This window comes from Miscanthus floridulus, chromosome 6, assembly GCF_019320115.1.
Source record: "Miscanthus floridulus cultivar M001 chromosome 6, ASM1932011v1, whole genome shotgun sequence".
Taxonomy (NCBI): Eukaryota; Viridiplantae; Streptophyta; class Magnoliopsida; order Poales; family Poaceae; genus Miscanthus; species Miscanthus floridulus.
Genome location: NC_089585.1, coordinates 21,651,867 through 21,662,480, shown reverse-complemented (window position 1 = coordinate 21,662,480; position 10,614 = coordinate 21,651,867).

Genomic DNA, 10,614 nt, shown 5'->3' with positions numbered 1-10,614 from the left:
AAGGCGTTCAGATCTTGATAATCAACACTTCATGGACCCAAGATTTCATTGACTATATCAAAGAAAATAAACTGCCAGCAGATAAAGCAGAGGCCACACAAGTTGTTCGCAGAAGCAAAAACTACGTTTTAGTAGGGAATAAACTCTATAGAAGAGCAGCATCATCAGGAGTATTACTAAAATATGTCTCATTTGAAGAAGGCAAAGAAATCCTAAATTAAATACACTCAGGTTGCTGTGGAAATCATGCCGCCTCAAGGACACTGGTTGGCAAAGCATTTTGCACCGGATTCTACTAGCCAACTGCTTTGAAAGACACCGAAGAGCTTGTCAGAAAATGCAAAGGTTGCCAAATGTTTGCAAGACAAGCCCATATACCAGCTCACAATCTTATCTGCATCCCACCCGCTTGGCCTTTTTCATGCTGGGGGCTAGATCAAGTAGGACCCCTGAAAAAAGCAAAAGGCGGCTTCGAGTACATCTTCGTAGCAATCGACAAATTCACCAAGTGGATTGAATACAAACCACTCGCGAAGTACAGTGCAACCAAAGCAGTCGAGTTCATCCAAGACATTATGCACCGCTTCGGCATGCCCAATCGAATCATCACAGATCTAGGCTCCCCCTTCACAGCTACGGAATTCAAAAGCTGGGCACAAGACTGTGGTTTCAGTATAGACTATGCGTCCGTTGCACATCCAGAAGCCAACGGACAAGTAGAAAGGGCTAACGGACTCATACTAGCCGGATTAAAACCAAGGTTATACGAAGAACTAGTGGACTATGGGTCCAAATGGATTGAAGAATTACCGAAAGTAGTATGGGGGCTATGAACTCAAATAAGCAGAGCAACAGGCCACCCACCCTTCTTCCTAGTTTACGGGTCAGAGGCCGTACTACCCGCCGACTTGATCTGGACTTCCCCAAAAATAGAACAATATGATGAAGGAGAAGCAGAACACACAAGAAGATTAGAACTCGACAGCTCAGAAGAAGTCAGAATAAACGCTACCCTCCAATCAGCCAGATACCTACAAGGCTTAAGACGGCACTACAACAAGAGTACCCAACCGTGATCACTACAAGTTGGAGACTTAGTACTAAGAAGGATACAAAAGACTGATGGACGACATAAGCTACTCAGTCCATGGGAAGGCCCGTTCATTGTCACAAAAGTCACCGGACCAGGCACATACAAGTTGATGACCGAAGATGAAAAAGAAGTCAGCAATACATGGCACATCAGCCAGCTAAGAAGATTCTACGCGTAAAAACAACTCAAGAAAAAACAGATATGCAAGCCACAAGGGACCTACAATCAACGAAAGACAATACTCTTCAACAACATATGTATTAGTTTATACTCATGATCAATAAAGATGATATTCATCCACAGCATGTCTTGTCATGAACTCCAACGAGTTGTTTTCACGAAAAAGCAAAATGGCTGAAAACATGCCTGAGCATCCCGGCCGAGAGCAAAATAGCTGAAAAGATGCTTGAGCCTGCCGATGAGGGTAGCTAAAAGCTAACACCCGAAACAAAAAGCAAAATGGCTGAAAACATACCTGAGCATCCCGGCCGAGAGCAAAATAGCTGAAAAGATGCTTGAGCCTGCCGATGAGGGTAGCTAAAAGCTAACACCCGAAACAAAAAGCAAAATGGCTGAAAACATGCCTGAGCATTCCGACCGAGAGCAAAATAGCTGAAAAGATGCTTGAGCCTGCCGATGAGGGTAGCTAAAAGCTAACACCCGAAACAAAAAGCAAAATGGCTGAAAACATGCCTGAGCATTCCGACCGAGAGCAAAATAGCTGAAAAGATGCTTGAGCCCGCCGATGAGGGTAGCTAAAAGCTAACACCCGAAACAAAAAGCAAAATGGCTGAAAACATGCCTGAGCATTCCGGCCGAGAGCAAAATAGCTGAAAAGATGCTTGAGCCTACCGATGAGGGTAGCTAAAAGCTAACACCCGAAACAAAAAGCAAAATGGCTGAAAACATGCCTGAGCATTCCGGCCGAGAGCAAAATAGCTGAAAAGATGCTTGAGCCCGCCGATGAGGGTAGCTAAAAGCTAACACCCGAAACAAAAAGCAAAATGGCTGAAAACATGCCTGAGCATTCCGGCCGAGAGCAAAATAGCTGAAAAGACGCTTGAGCCCGCCGATGAGGGTAGCTAAAAGCTAACGCCCGAAACAAAAAGCAAAATGGCTGAAAACTTGCCTGAGTATCCTGGCCGTGAGCAAAATAGCTGAAAAAACGCTTGAGCCCGCCGATGAGGGTAGCTAAAAGCTAACACCCGAAACAAAAAGGCAAAATGGCTGAAAACTTGCCTAAGCATCCCGGCCAAGAGCAAAATAGCTGAAAAAACGCTATAACTTGCTGATAAGGGTAGCTAAAAGCTAACAAAAAGCAAATTGGCTGAGTCGACCAAAATTTAACTTCAAAAGATCCTCTAGCACTTCGTTCCGAAAAGCAAGAGGCTCGGGGGCTACATCCAGATAGGAATATTTTTTCCTCACAAAAGCACAAGCGCCACTCAAGAAAGCACTCGGACACCGAAGTTTGTCGAGGCAACATTCTATACCGAGTCATTTTACATAGCGCAGGCGAAAGGTTGTTAACACAAAGATCTACATCTAACAAGTCATAGCATGGACAAAGCACTCGATGAATCACAAGGGAGGAAGAAAAGGAAAGCACCCGACAAATCAAGGGGCCTCGTCAGAATAACGCACATAATTGTTTTACGGAGCAGAGACGGGAACAAGACAAAGTACTCAGCAAGCCAAATAACTTCAACCGCACCCAAGCGAAGAATACATCAACAAAAATAAAGAATCTTCATTTAAAAAGGAGTGTAATATTACAAGGGGATGCTCAATCGAGTCAGGCGTTGTCATCAGAAAGGGAAATGTCAATATTTAGACCATCTACAACCCTACTGGCTAGATCTTCGACCTCAGGCTCCATCTTTTCAACGGCGTCAAGATATTCTTGGCTTTCAGCTTCTTCTGCTATCTTGGAGAGAGGCGCCTCTGGAGCAAGGACCCGGACCTGGGCCAGCACATTCTTGGTACATACTTGGGCACACCTCTTCGCGAACTCTTGGAAACGAGTCAGAATCCGGGGAATGAACTGCGCCCAAGATTGCCCGTCATCCGCCGAGGTCCGGAGGACATCGGCCACTGAATGAAAAGATTTCCACAAAGCATTCCAATTCTCAGTAGCCGTCGCCAGCTTCCCGGACAAGTTTTCAATAGTTTTTTGGGCCTGCACAAGATCTCTGTCAGCTCCGCGCCTAATCAGCTTAGCAAGAGCGAGTTCTTCCTCAGCATGAGTAATTACCTCCTCAGCTCTATTATGACTAGAACGAACAAGGGCCCTCATTTCATCAATACTCTCCGAGAGCTTCTGCTTCTCAACTCGGAGAGCTAGACAGTACACCCAAGAACAAGTCAGCAGAAAAAGAAGTCAAAATACAAGAAGAAACAGGCAGAACCCGCGGCACCTTTGCTTTCATTCTTCGCAGACTCCACCGCAGCATCTCTCTGTTTCTCCGTCTCCACTACCCGGGCGCGAAGGGCTTTCTCCTCCTTTTGGTGCAATTGATGCTCCGTCTCCAACTCAGCCCGGAGAAGGTCAAGATCGGCTTTCAAAGCATCCACCTCTGAAGACAACTTCCTCTCATTTTCAGATGAGAAAAAGAAGCCAGAATGATCACGAGAAAAAGACTGGGTGAAAAGAAGCAAAGAGAAACAAAGCGTAAGAATAGAAGAAAAAACAAGCGTACAAAAGAGGAACGACAGTAAAACCTACCTGGAGCTTCTCACCAAAAGAAGTCGCGAGGGTCGACAAGCTCCCCTAGGCTGCGGTCAGCTCCGATAACTGATGAGTGGCATCAAACTGTTGCACCACGTCACCGGAAAAGGAGGGGCCGCTAGAGACAAGAGAGGGGGAAGGAGAGGCCGGCTGGAGCGAAGGAGGAACGACCAAAGTGACCTCCAGGGAAGCCGGAGCCAAACCCTCAGAAGAACCCGGCGCGACGGCCACAGTTACCTCCGGAGCGACCAAGTCCGCAACCCTGCTAGGTAGCTCTGAAGCCCCCACGGCGACCTCATCAACACAATGTTGTGAGTCCCGAGGCTCAGAACTCGTTGGCGCGGTGGGAGGCAGAGAAGAAGTCGATGAAGAAATTAGAGAAGACGAAACACTGAAAAGTGATAAAAGGAAGCACCAATAAGAACCAGAAGAAGGAAGATAAAAGCCAAAGAGATAAAGCTAGAATTTACTCACCCGACTACTTTTTTCTTCGTGAAACCAAGAGAAGGCCTCGCAGGGGGAACCACGACGGCAAAGACGTCCCCGCAACCCGGCGATGGGAGCGGGACAGCAGACAACGGAGCCACGGAAGAAGCCGGGGCTGGAGCCGTGGAAGAAGCCGGGGCTGAAGAAGAAGCTGGGGCTGGGGCTGAAGAAGAACTGCGCACCGGAGGAGCGGTACAGCTCGGGACAGAGGCAACCAAAGAACTCGACACCAGAGCTTCAGAAGAAGTCGGCGCGGGAACCTCGGAAGAACTCACACCCAACCTCCGATTACTTCAGAAAGTCCAAGACTAAAATTCAAAACAAAGAGGACAAATTCAATGCAACAAGAATATGAAAAACAACTCACTGCCGCATGATGAGGGGGACTTCATCATCCTCTTCTTCTTCAGCCAACGAAACCAGAGCACCCGCTGAAAAGGAGATGAAAAGTACTCGGTTCAAGAGAGAAACATGAAAATAAAAGAACAAAGAGTATTAAATGTGCTCACCTAAGAGCATGCTAGCAACAACTGGAGTACCTGAGGGAGTACTTGGTTTGCGAGGCTTCTTGGAGACAGGCAAGCCAGACGAAGACCTATCCATTCGCCCCCTCTTCGGGACACTGCGAGGACCGCGAGGAACTAGACGAGGAACATACTCTTCATATACATCAACAAATCTGAAAGAAACCCCAGGAAGGGCTGTAAAGGCTTCAGACTTACTAATTGTAGAAGTACCAGCTAGACGATCCCCAGTCTCCGCCATGGCAGGGAGAACACCAAGGGGATCGGATCGACAAAATTCCGCCCAAGCTCCTGCGAAAAAAGATAAAACACCAAGACAAAGAAAAGCTAAGCAAGAACGGATGCAGCAAGAGTACATAAAGAACTCAAATAAAAAAGATAGACAACTCACAGCTGGGGACGGGTTGTTGGCCGAGTACTCAGAGACGGCAGGAGGAATGACGCTTACTCCTTTCAGCATCTTCTGGAGATGCTCGAGTACCTCCTCACCAGTCAGCTCAAGAGCTGGGACCATGCGTGAAGGATCCTCGGCCCCAGAATACTCAAAGCCGAGATGTTCCCGCTCTTTCAAGGGTTGAACCCGGCGACGAAGAAAGCTTGAGACAATACCAAAGCCGGTCAATCCCTGCTGTTTCAACGTGCTAATCCTATCAAGGAGTGGCTAGATCGCTTGAATCTCAGCAGGAGACTCAAGCTTCTTGTCCCACCGGTCATTCGCCACAGGACCGGATCCGGAGTGAACAACAAGAGAAGGGATCAAATTGGCAGCGTAAAACCACTCGGCACGCCAATCTTTGACAGAATCAACCAGGTCATAGTCAAAAAACTTAATTTTGAGACCCTGGCGAAACTGAATCCTACAACCGCCGAGGGCACTAGTTTCCTCACGGCAGGGTTGAGGTTTCAGGCGAAAGAAAAAGCGAAAAAGAGATAGAGAAGGAGGGATCCCAAGGAAGGCTTCACAAAGGTGAACAAAAACAGAAAGATGGAGAACGGCATTGGGGGTTAGATGGTTCAGACTAACCCCGAAATACCCAAGAAACTGATGAAGGAAGACGGAAGCAGGAAGACAAAGTCCAGCGCGGACAAAAGAAACAAAAAGGACAATCTCACCAGGACCCAGGGCCGGAACCCGATGCTCGCCCAAAACTCTCCATTCAGCGATGACTTTGCTTTGGATCAAGCCATCACTAACGAGGTCGCGCAGCTGGTCTTCGCTGGTTGTTGGAGCCGGCCAAACCTTCTGAGCTGCCCTCATGGCCACAAACTCCTGGTTTTCAATCAAAGATAGGGATGACTCCTCGTCCACGAAGGTCGCCTGAGACTTGCTTGCGGTCTTCTTCTTTCCCATGAACTGGCGGAAGCAACAAAGGCGCTAAGGAGGCTGAAGCTAGAATAATGGTGCTCGGGCGATAACGACAATGACGGCGGTGGGTTTCTGAGAACTAGGGTTTAAAGGCAAGAGCTGGGCAACAAGGGAAAGGAAGATAAAAGGTCTTTAAATAGATTTCTCAGTGATGCAAACGGCCCATAAGGCCCATTAAAGCACAGCGTGGGAATGCAACGGTCCATATACCGACGCAGCTAAAACGACGGAGGGCACGAATCCACACAATGGTATAAACCAACGGGCAGATTTCAGACTTATCCACGCAGCACCACAATAGGGTTATCAGATAGCCATAAGAACAACTCGTTGAACCAAGAAGAAAAAAAGGGCTACCTCACGAGGAACAAAAGAACCCGGTTATGTAAGAAAGAACTCGGTAGTCTCATGAACGACAGGGATCACAACAGAAAAGTCAAAGACAACTCAGAAGACAAGATTCGTTACATTACAAGTGACTTCAAAAATAGAAGATTACAAATCTTACAAGACCCAACGAACTCGGCACCACGAAAAGCAAAGTAGCAAAGAGGAACACGGACACGACTAGGCTCTGGAACGACTACGTGTCCCAAATTGCTACTCGGAAGGACAGACCGCCATCAGCTACACTGTTTTCTTCAAAGGACGAACGCAGTGCATCCAAGGCGGAAATCGGCAGCACGGCAGGGCAACATGGAGCAGAGAAGGCCGGCGGGCATCTGTCTACCCAAGACCGATGTGATGCTGGATATGGTGTTGATCTGCACTGGACGGTCTCAAGACAGGCGACGAGGATCAACCTAGAACTGCCGGATGAAGGAACGAAGCCCACATCACAAGACTTCCTCCAACTACCACCACGTACATCCTGGCACAATGCTGTCGCGGGATTAGCCTACCTCTAATCCCTATCACAAGACTTCCTCTAGCTACGACAAGACACACAGAAACTACAAAACATGCTCGGGGGCTGCTCTACTTCACAAACTACCAAGTTCATGACCACCAAGGCTTCAATAGAGTATCCAATGAATGAAAACAAGCACTCCGGGACAGTATTTATAGACCAAAGTATCGGCGCACATGGACCAGGAGTACCAACGAAATAAGCCTAACAAAGGACATAGTGAAAAGACAGGACACAATAATGGACGACTCAGGCGAGAAGAGGCAGTACTCAAAGACGGGCATATTCGGAAGAATATACCGGCATAGTACAACCCGTGAACAAAAGGCATTTACACTCAACCACCACCATACAACTACATCTGACAACAGCAGACTATCAAAGAATACGCCAAGACCTCACATCCGAGTTCTTCCCGAACAAAACAACACAGATATACGCTCAGGGCCTCGGCCAAACATCATAGCTTAATCAACACTAAGCTAGGGAGCTCGGCCTTTCATTTCAACTACCCCCCGGAGGCTCGGAACCAAAGACAAAGGACCAAGAATACAAGAAGCTCAAGACTACAACGACGACAACACATCAAGACTCTTCATCCGACTTCTTTTCTAAAAGAGAAGAACTCGGAGAAAGCAGGATACATAGCCACAGAATTTTTTGAAGACAAGAATCAAGACCCTCCAACTTTTTGTTCCAAATAGCAAGAGGCTCAAGGGCTACACTCAGTGAGTGCACTTTTTCTTCAAAAAAGAGCACGTCACCAAAAGACTTCCTCAACGCAGATCACTTCAAGACACTACGACAAAAAGAACCCGGAACGAGCCATATTCGAGTTCTTTTTCATAAAACTTCAACGAACAATCAGAGCAACTTCAAGACAAGATCCTCCAGCTCCTTGTTCCAAATAGCGAGAGGCTCGGGGGCTACAACCAGGTGGATGTACTTTTTCTTCAAAAAGCACTCACCACTCGAAGATCCCAAGAAGCGCTACAAGGTTTCACTCCAGAAAGTACTCGGATGACATTTTGTTCCTACTCAACAAGACTTGAAGAAGTAAAGCGAGACTTTCAGAGCTCAACCATGAAGTGCTCGGGGGTTTGTCGATGCGGGACCCATAGGATACCCCGCAAGGGAGAGAGAATATCTAGTCCAACTAGGATTCTCCCCATGTAATCTTAGTAGTATAGCTATTAAGTAATCCTACTAGGAAATCTTATTGTAAACGGACTAGGACTCTAGCCTCCTGACTATATAAAGGAGGGCAGGACTCCTGAGACGAGAGGACCATGGTACAACACAACACTTGACAATCAATCCAACGTAAAGGCTAACGCCGACTGGACGTAAGGTTATTACTCGATCTACGATCGAGGGCCTGAACCAGGATAAATCGACTGTGTCTTGCGTTAACCGTCGAGTTCGGCATACGCCGAAGCCCGAACATACTGCCCTGGGTACCCCCGTGGCAGGCTATCGGTGGTAAAACATCGACAATCTTCCTTTTCGGTGTTTGATTCCAAAGGGAGAGAATTTAGAAGACCAAAAGCAATCATTAATAATTTACAAGTGGTAATGGTCCGAGAAAGGGAGGATAGTGGATTATGGATTGCATGTGTAATGGGGAGAATTTGTAGAAAGCAAGGCTTAAATCCATAATACCACATGGGGACAGTTGCAAGGGCAAGATGAGTTTTTATGTAGTCTTACAAATAGTATCTTTTAGCATCATATAATCTTGCCCCTTGCATTGCATCCTAGCAAATAAATAGGTTTTAAATTCAAAATTTTTATTATTTGCTTGCTTTGGTCGTGTTGTCATAAATCACCAAAAAGCAAGACCTTTTTACTTTGGATTTTGGTGTTTGATGACCAACACAACCAAATTGGACTAATAAATTTACAAGTGATTGTTTTGTAGTTCAATAGGATGCAAGACGTGACTTGGACGAAGGCAACGTGATGATCCGATGATCAACACCATAAGCAAGACCTTAGAAGCACAAGAGAAGACCCAAGATATCAAGTAAAGTCCAAGCATGAAGATAGGAACCAAGCCGTATGCAAGATCATGAAGAAACGAGCTCATAGAGGTGACCGGACGCTGGACTGGATGCTAGAGGAAAGTGACCGGACGCTCCAATCAAGTGGCTCGACAATAGGCATGACTAGACTCTAGACTGGACGCTGGTGGCAGATTGACCGGACACAGGACAGTAGAGTCCGGTCGAGTACAGAGAGGTTCTAGAGCGACAAAAATGCGACCGGACACGTCCGGTGGCATGTGGCGGGACGCTGGCAGCATCCGATCAGTGGATCATGGCTCCAATGGTTGGGATGACCGGACGCGTCCAGTCAGGACGTGATCAGCATCCGGTCAGTAGCAGAAAAGCGGGATTTTGTTCCCAATGGCTACTTTATCAGTGGGGCTTATAAATAGCCCCCCCAACTGGCCATTTGAGGAGTGTGGAGTTGAGGAAACATATCTAGAGTGTTGATACACCATTTTAGTGATCTCCACTTGCATAGTGCTTAGTGTTTTATTAGGTGATTAGCGTAAGTGCTTTGCGAAGTGCTTAGGTTGATTAGACCACCGCTTATGTGCTTGCTCTAGGTTTAGGCCTAGTGTTTAGTGAGGTTTGCATACCTCTTACCACTCCGTGCTTGCACGCACCATTGTAGTACATCGGAGGGGCTTGTAGTCTTGTGAGATCACACCAACCGCAGTTGTGGTGTGGCTACCACCGTGTACCAGAGGGAACAAGGCCCGTGGCGTTTCGACCGGAAGCTTGATAGTGAAGACGGCGGTGAGCATCCAGGAGAGGCTTGCCGGAAGGCACGTCGTAGACCCACTTGCATGTGGAGAAGGCCCGAGGCTATCCACGGAGTTACCTGACTGGGAGCTTGGCCCTTGCGAGGGGCTCCAATGAGGACTAGGGGGAAGCTTGCGTGCTTCTCGATACCTCGATAAAAATACCAGAGTCATCGACGGGAGTTTGCATGTCTGTACCTTGCTCTTTAGCTTCCGTATTTACATTGATTGTATTACTCCTTTTGTGGTAGAGATAGCAACACACTAGCAAAACCATAGTTGCACATTTAGATAGTTTATCTTTTGCGTAGGTTTTGCTAAGGTTTGAAAAAGAGGCCATAGTTTAGAATTAGAATTTTAAGTTGCCTAATTCACCCCCCCCCCTCTTAGGCGTCACGGTCCCCTTTAGAGAGCTGAAGTGATGATGAAGTTGATGATGCAAGTCTTGCTCTCATGGTGAGAAGAACCACCAAGATGCTAAAGAAGCTCAACAAGAGTGGCATCAAGTTTGATGGCAAGAAAAAGAAGTTCTTCACTAGCTCTAGAAGGAAGCCAATCTCTGAGATGGATTGCTACAATTGTGGAGAACTTGGTCATTTAGCACACCAATGCACAAAACCCAAGAAAGACAAGTACAAGAATAAGAACAAGGGCAAGAAAGATGACTTAAGTGATGAAGATAAAAAGAAGAAGAA